The sequence below is a fragment of the Salvelinus alpinus genome, chromosome 19 (assembly GCF_045679555.1).
Source record: "Salvelinus alpinus chromosome 19, SLU_Salpinus.1, whole genome shotgun sequence".
NCBI classification, from domain to species: Eukaryota; Metazoa; Chordata; class Actinopteri; order Salmoniformes; family Salmonidae; genus Salvelinus; species Salvelinus alpinus.
Window position 1 is genome coordinate 46,449,983 of NC_092104.1, and position 8,373 is coordinate 46,458,355.

The following is an 8,373-nucleotide window of genomic DNA, read 5'->3' on the forward strand; positions in this document are numbered from 1 at the left end:
TCGTCAGTTTGTTATTTTGTTATTTTATGTATAGTGTTCGTTTTCGTGTTTTCTCTCTTCTAAATAAAATATGTATTTTTCACACGCTGCGCCTTGGTCCTCTCTCTCACCCATAGACGATCGTGACACCTTCTATGGGCATGACGCTTCTGCAAAGGTTGACCACATAACAGAATGTCACATGTTCTTTTCCATTAATAATTTCTATCAACAGAAAAATGATCCCTTAATTCCTTTTACAAAAGCACACACACAAATGTATGCACACAAACACCAACTCCTGGTCATACTCACGTCATCTGAGCGCGACGTATGTTGCTGAACGAGAGACCTCGGTTTATTGTTTTTGTAAAGTTGTGACAGTGTTTCCTTGTAAAGTTTGATTTGATATACTTTTTGATTTTGGATCCCGTGACTCAGTTGGTCTCAGTTGCTGTGAATGCTAATATCTGTCCCGGGATCCTGCCAGATTCCATGTAAAAGAGTGAGACACGGAAACCCAGCTAGCCTAGCTGGCTCGGCAGTCTGAAATGGAGGTTGATATTGAATGTTATCAACGCTGCAGGAACTGTGTTTATTTTGCTTTATTCAGGGAGAATGTGGACTGCCCGGACATTAAATGTTGCAACTGTTTGCCTGCAGAGGACTATAGGGGCAAAGTGGCAACTCTAAGCAAACAAGTAATGAACCTACACAAGCTACTGGGGAATCCAATCCTACCTTCTTTTTCTTCTACCCCAGCAGCAGGACGCCGCTCTGGTCTGGTGGAAATGCCGCCGCCGTATCGGCTCTCCACAGCCGACTGTACTCTCCAGGGATCCCTCCCCGAAGGGGTCTCCTCCCTCCCTAGAGAACAGAGCTAGTAAGATGCTCCTGGATGTCTTGGGGGATGTTACTGTTCTTGACCCAACCATCCAGCTATGGAGATATGTCACTCGCTGTGGAAGTCGAAGAAAGAGTCCTCTGGCAACAGGGGCCTCCTTGGAGATGTTAAGCCCGGACTGAACACAGACCAGAAACGACTTTGCCACCCTGGATCCAGAGGTTCCGATGCATTCTTCCCTAGGGGCTTCTGATTCGAGATCGGTTCCGGAGGTACCTTCGTCCTCTGTTCTCTCTCCCTCTTTGGTGGCTTCTTCCTCAGGCTCAGATCCTCAGAGCAACCACACTCATAAGACCGTAAGGATGCCTGAGAGACCGGCCCATTCATCATCCACGATGGATACTACAGCCGGCTCGGGTCGATCGGGCCCCACTGCCCTTCGGTCGTTGAGGGGTTTGCGAAACCCCTCGAGCCGAAAGAATGGGCAGACCGTCATCGGCAGCTCTATTGTAAGAAACATCTTGGTTCCTGGGGCAAAAACCCTGTGCTACCCAGGAGCATGAATACAGGACATTAAAAGGCTGCTTTCAACCGTTCTACGACAGATGCCGGGAGTTAACGCTGTTGTAATTCATGTGGGGTAAAACGATATCAGGAGGGCTAGATCGGAACTTCTGAAAATGGATTTTAAAGAACTGATTCTAGCACTGAAAGATTCCAAAAAGCGGCCAATCATTTCAGCTCCGGTACCATTGTTGGGCCGCGGTGTGAAAGATTCAGCAGGCTACTGGCATTACAAGCCCGGCTAAAATATTATTGTAGCTCTGTTGGAATCACTATTATAGATAACTTTGACACCTTCTGGAAACATAAGATACTCTATAGGAATGACGGAGTCCATCCAAATCATCTTGGCTCCTGGACTCTAACCATACATTTCAAGGCTGCGTTGAGACAATGACTTATCAATGACGCAAGACCAGCTCATGTAATCCCTACCATTGTGACGCTGAGTTGCCATAATGCTGCATCAAATGTACATTTTCCCATGGGCATTGGCAGACACAATGTAAGTAACTTAATTGATGTCCCCCTAACTGCCCTGAATACCTCTGTTGATCCTACAGCTATTGTATGCTGTAACCATGTGCTTATTAACCAGAGTTATACTGTTAGCACTGAGGCGGTGTGCCCCAGTAGGAAGTCCACTGTGTGCAGCTAACAATCATCTTCAATATAAATAACATGAGCAAGTCTACTTCTGATAAGCTTTCCAGTAAAGGATTAAAAACAATCGAGCAACCCAGAAAAGTGTTAAAAATAGCCCATACTAACATATGTAGCCTAAGAAAAAAGGTTAATGGAGTCAATAACTTGCTTGTAACAGATGACATTAATATTCTGACTATCTCTGAAACTCACTTAGACACCCTCACCCCCGTCCTTTGCAGGAGAAAGAATCAGATTGCGCGGAAGGATATCGGGGTGCCTTGTGAGGATCAGGTGAGGAGTGGCTAATCTGAAGACCACACTATCTACCAGGAGAGATTTTATATCTATTTTTCTTAGCTGTCTACATACCACCACAGACCGATGCTGGCACTAAAACCGCACTCAATGAGCTGTATACCACCATAAGCAAACAGGAAAATGCTCATCCAGAGGCAGCCCTTTGTGGCCGGTGACTTTATTGCACGGAAACTTAAATCAGTTTTACCTAATTTCTATCAGCATGTTAAATGTGCAACCAGAGGGAAAAACAACTCTAGACCACCTTTACTCCATACACAGAGACACGTACAAAGCTCTCCCTCGCCCTCCATTTGGCAAATCCGACCATTATTCTATCCTTCTGATTCCTGCTTACAAGCAAAAATTAAAGCAGGAAGCACCAGTAAATCGGTCAATAAAAAAGTGGTCAGATGAAGCAGATGCTAAACTACAGGAACGCTTTGCTAGCACAGATTGGGATATGTTCTGGGATTCTTCCGATGGCATTGAGGATTACACCACATCAGTCCCTGCCTTTTCAATAAGTGCATCGAGGACGTCGTCCCCACATTGACTGTACGTACATACTCCAACAAGAAGCCATGGATTACAGGCAACATTCGCACTGAGCTAAAGGGTAGAGCTGCCGCTATCAAGGAGCAGGTCTCTAACCCGGAAGCTTATAAGAAATCCCCCTATGCCGTCCAACAAACCATTAAACAGGCAAAGCTTCAGTACAGGACTAAGATCTAATCGTAATACACCGGCTCCGACTCTCGTCGGATGTGGCAAGCCTTGCAAACTATTACAGACAACAAAGGGAAGAACAGCCGAGAGATGCCCAGTGACATGAGCCTACCAGTCGAGCAAAATAACTTATATGCTCTCTTCGAGGCAAGTAGCACTAAAACATGCATGAGAGCATCAGCTCTTCCGGACGACTGTATGATCATGCTCTCCAAAGCTGATGTGAGTAAGACCTTTGAACAGGTCAACATTCACAAGGCCACAGGGCCAGACGGATTACCAGGTCATGTACTCCGAGCATGCGCTGACCAACTGCAAAGTGTCTTCACTGACAATTTCAACCTCTCCCTGTCTGAGTCTGTAACACCAACATGTTTCAAGCAGATCACCATAGTCCCTATGCCCAAGAACACTAAGGTAGCCTATTTAAATGCCTTCAGTCCTGTAGCACTCAAGTCTGTAGCAATGAAATGCTTTGAAAGGCTGGTCATGGCTCACATCATCACCATTATCCCAGAAACACTACACCAACTCCAATTTGCATATCGCTCCAACAGATGCACAGATGATGCAATCCCTATTGCACTCCAAACCGCCCTTTCACACCTGGACAAAAGAAACACCGATGTGAGAATGCTATTCATTGTTTACAGCTCAGCGTTCAACACCATAGTGCCCTCAAAGCTCATCACTAAGCTAAGGACCCTGGAACTAAACACCGCCCTCTGCAACTGGATCCTGGACTTCCTGATGGGCCTCCCCAGGTGGTAAGGGTAGGTAACAACACATATGCCACACTGATCCTCAACACAGGGGCCCTCAGGGGTGCGTGCTCAGTCCCCTCCTGTACTCCCTGTTCACTCATGACTGCATGGCCAGGCAGGACTCCAATACCATCATTAAGTTTGCTGATGACACAACAGTGGTAGTCTTGATCACTGACAACGACGAGACAGCCTATAGGAAGGAGGTCAGAGACCTGACCGTGTGGTGCAAGGACAACAACCTCTCCCTCAACATGATCAATGACAAAGGAGATAATTGTTGACTACAGGAATAGGAGGACCGAGCAAGCCCCAATTCTCATCGACGGGGCTGTGGTGGAGCAGGTTGAGAGCTTCAAGTTCCTTGGCGTCCATGGGTCCTCAGATCCTCAAAAGGTTTTACAGCTGCACCGTCGAGAGCATCCTGACGGGTTGCATCACTGCCTGGCATTGCAACTGCTCGGCCTCGAACCGCAAGACACTATAGAGGGTTGTGCGTACGGCCCAATACATCACCAGGGCCAAGCTTCCTGCCATCCAGGCGGTGTCAGAGGGGGGTGTCAGATCAAGTCCCTGCCATCCAGCCACCCTAGTCATAGACTGTTCTCTCTGCTACTGCACAGCAAGTGATACCGTAGCGCCAAGTCTAGATCCATGAGGCTTCTTAACAGCTTCTACCCCCAAGCCATAAGACTCCTGAACATCTAACCAAATGGCTATCCAGACTATTTGCATTGCCCCCCCCCTCTATGCTGCTGCTACTCTCTGTTATTATCTATGCATAGCCACTTAACACTACCTACATGTACATATTACCTCAATTACCTTGACTAACAGTTGGCCCCACACATTGATTCTGTACTGGTACCCCTTGTATATCGCTTCGCTATTGTTATTTTACTGCTGCGCTTTAAATATTTGTTACTATTGTTGGTTAAGGGCTTGTAGGTAGGCATTTCACAGTAAGGACCTGTTGTATTCGGAGCATGTGACCAATACAATACATTGGATGTTTCTTCAGATGCTTCTTTAGATGCACCAATGATTGTATGAGATGGGATCTTCTTCCTTTCTCAGGTACACAGTCAAACTTCTAGACCACTTTACATTTACAGCTGCAGACTGTCAATGTTTTGGTCTAGTGAGCTTATCTTCTTCCCCTCGTGTCGAGTTTCCGAGTTTCCAACCATTTGTAACATTCAGCTCCCGATTCACGTCTGGTTGGTGAGGTTCCACATTTCAATCATTTCACACATGTAGCAAACGTGCCACGCTTTCTGGTCTGAATATGTTAATTCTTAGCTTGACCTTTTAAGCACTCTGGTCAGAAAGGGCACACTGACACTCTCTTCGGACCTAATTAAGGGTGTGGTTCAGTTAATGTGCAAGGGACATGAAAACAAGGACCTCGTTCGAAAACTAAAATCACATTCCTATCTTAACCTGTCTGGCACCGGGGTTCCGCTAGCGGAACTCCTCCCACATTCCACTGAAAAGGCAGAGCGCGAAATTCAAAAAATATTTTGAGAAATATTTAACCCTTTCATGCGTGAGTTCCAAATATTTCTAACGGTCGCCCCAGCGTGAGTTTTTTTATGCACGTGATGTTAGAACGTTCTCTCCATTCAAGAATGTGATTGTTATGTAACAGTACATTTAATCTGCGCTGCCCTCAAACCAAAGCACGCAGCCTGTTTTATTTGTCAATTTTAAATTATTTTCTAACAAGTTTTTTATTTTCTAATAACAGTTTGAAATGAGGTGTGTTCCGCCTCATTCATTCACATAAAAGTAGTCATTTTTACTTTTGCGGACCAATTAATTTTTTGGACATTTCTGACCCGGACAAAATTCCCCAAACACTTCTCAATTGTTTGTGCAGGACATTTACTCATCTGCCGTCCTGCATACACGTGTTCATATTTTCCACCTGTCGCCTGCATCGAAATCAAAGTTGTTTTCGTTACCAATAATACCTTTGGAAATGTGTGCGTTTCTATCAAAGTGCCTTAATACGTTATAATAGTTTCTGCATGTCGTGTTATGTCGTTTCTACTGTAACGTCATGTTTTTGTGTATATTCCTTATAACCGCGGACACGCGATGTAACGTTACTCATTTCATAACATTTATGGTGTTATACTCAATGCTTAGGTATCTAGCTACATTCTCCTATTTGCCCTGGAAAACAATGCTAATTGCGTCAGGGAAGTATTAGCATGTGTTGTATTTCGAAGCTACCCTGGCCTTATGACTCCCAAGTGGCACAGCGTCTCAGTGCTAGAAGCGTCACTACAGAGACCCATCTTCAAATCAAGACTGCGTTTCTATCAAAGTAAGTGCCTAATTACGTTATTGTGTCGTGTTATACCGTTTCTACTGTAGCTCACTGTGTGTATGGAGCATAATATATTTGTGTATATTCCTTATAACCGCGGACACGCTAGGTAACGTTACTCATGTTACTCACCTTTTATGGTGTTATATTCAATTGTGCTTATGTAGCTAGTTACATTATTCTATTAGTTCTGTAAAACAATGCTAAATGCGTCAGAAGTATTGGCATGTTGTATTTTGACGCTACCCTGGAGAAATATCTTATACCACTTGGTCGTTTTCTGATTACATTCCACAAAGCTGTTTATCATGTCAGCCTTATCCACTGCCCCCATTTTGAGGTAATAGTCAAGCACGCAGTCTGGTTTGATGGTTCTCTGTCTGGTTTGTTTCTCTCTCCCGTCAGGTGGTCCACCTTCCCTGTGGCCGACATGGTTGCTGTATGGACAGTGGAGAGGACATGGACGTCTCGTTTGTCATGCCACTTTACTGCCAGCTGTTAACATTTCTTATTTTGTATAACGGGTCATTTAGGATGGTAGTAGCGTTGATGAAATGCAGTCATAGCAGCAGAACTAGAAAGCAGTCTTTACTGTCACCAGGAATGTATACATTTCACTAATTGTGGTTGTCCCCCACTCCTGGCTCTCTCTTATCCTGTAGCTCCAAGGCATAGTGATTGGTCTCTACTATGTCTCCCACCAGCTCCTCTGTCAGAAACAACTTGAAGCACTCTGCCTCAGTTGGAAATGGCAAGGGGCGTTGCACTCCAGACTGGGACTCGCCAAAGCAAACAGCAGGGCCAGGAGGGGTGAAATGACTGGTGGCCTTCCAGCTACCACAGAACTGCTGTACTTCATCCACTGTTGGTATGCCTCCATCACCACCAGCATCTTCAAAGGGACCTGGGACTTCGTCAGTGGACAAGGGAAATTCAGATTCAGGGTTCTCAATGGCTACAAGGTTGGGGGGCAGCTCCTCACTCAGTCAGAATCTGATTCCTGACTTTCATACTCTGACTCATTGTCAGAATTAAAAAAAAATCTCCAGAATTTCCACATTTGTTTGTTGTCTCCTTTTGAAAGACATTGCTAATGCTTCAGCTTAGCTCACTAGCTACATACATAAACAACAACACTGAATGGTTTACAGTGAGAGGGTACGTGGTTGACTGCCGGCACGCGCCACTCGTATCAATAAATCACTATCAGAAAATGTTTTGTGTGGCAATTATTTGTGTATTTACGGTTTTATTCACATGTTTTCAAATCTAGGTGACAAATCATGCATTCCGATTCTTGCACAGATTGTAATGGGCACATATTATGTGTGTAAAATACTTTTTTGAGGGTTGTACTGATTATGATGAGCTAAGCTAATTCCAGCTGTGTAGCCATGTTTGTTGACATTCAATGCATTCTGGGTTCACGTAATCGTCTGTTTGACCAAAGATGTTATAACAAAATGAGGTGAGTAAGAGTTCACTCATTTTTTGAGGACTTCCGGAAATGAATGGTGGGATGTGAACGACGGTAGATGACACACCCCTTCAACATGCATACTATAAACAGACCAAACTCATCTCGTCTTCTCTTATTGTCTTCGATTTCTGTGAGGAAAAAATGCATGGGTGCGCGCTGAAACTAATCGTAGGATTACTTTCGATTTCTAAAAAGTGCTTTACCTAATTATTTCGATCAATGGTGAGCTCACCCGTGATGTGATTAATTATACATAGTAATTGCTATTAGCTAATTCATATTGTAGTTTATCAGCCGAGAGTTAGAAAATATGACTGCGTGTGTTGGGTCAATCTTTCCTCAGTTAGCGCTAGGACAAATGTAGCCTACATTTTTCCGGTTAGGATGATTGTGTTATGCTATATATACTTCTGTGAATATCTGAACATTGAATCCAAAAATAAACTGCTCACATTCTGGACATAACTTTGTAAGGCCTGTGTTTGTGTAAATAGTTTCTGAAAAAAGTGTGGCCAACTCAAACGCTGATTGTTGCGTCATTCGAAACTGGCCGTTCTAAACGAGCGTTCTAAATGAGTGTTCTAATCACACGGGTGTGATCGTACGCTTCAGGGACCACTGTAGAACGATCACACCCGTGTGGTGGTACGTGTGAAAGGGTTAACTTTCACACATTAACAAGTCCAATACAGCAAATGAAAGATAAACATCTTGTGAATCCAGTCAACAT

The 8,373-nt window shown here is 44.3% G+C and overlaps 1 long non-coding RNA gene across 1 annotated transcript; it reads left to right on the forward strand.

The window, feature by feature from the left end:
- The first annotated feature begins 5,365 nt into the window (after positions 1 to 5,365).
- Positions 5,366 to 7,379, forward strand: LOC139545726 (uncharacterized). Its single transcript, XR_011669116.1, has 2 exons — positions 5,366 to 6,160; positions 6,569 to 7,379. It is a non-coding gene; the product is annotated as an uncharacterized lncRNA (long non-coding RNA).
- The last annotated feature ends 994 nt before the right edge of the window (positions 7,380 to 8,373 follow it).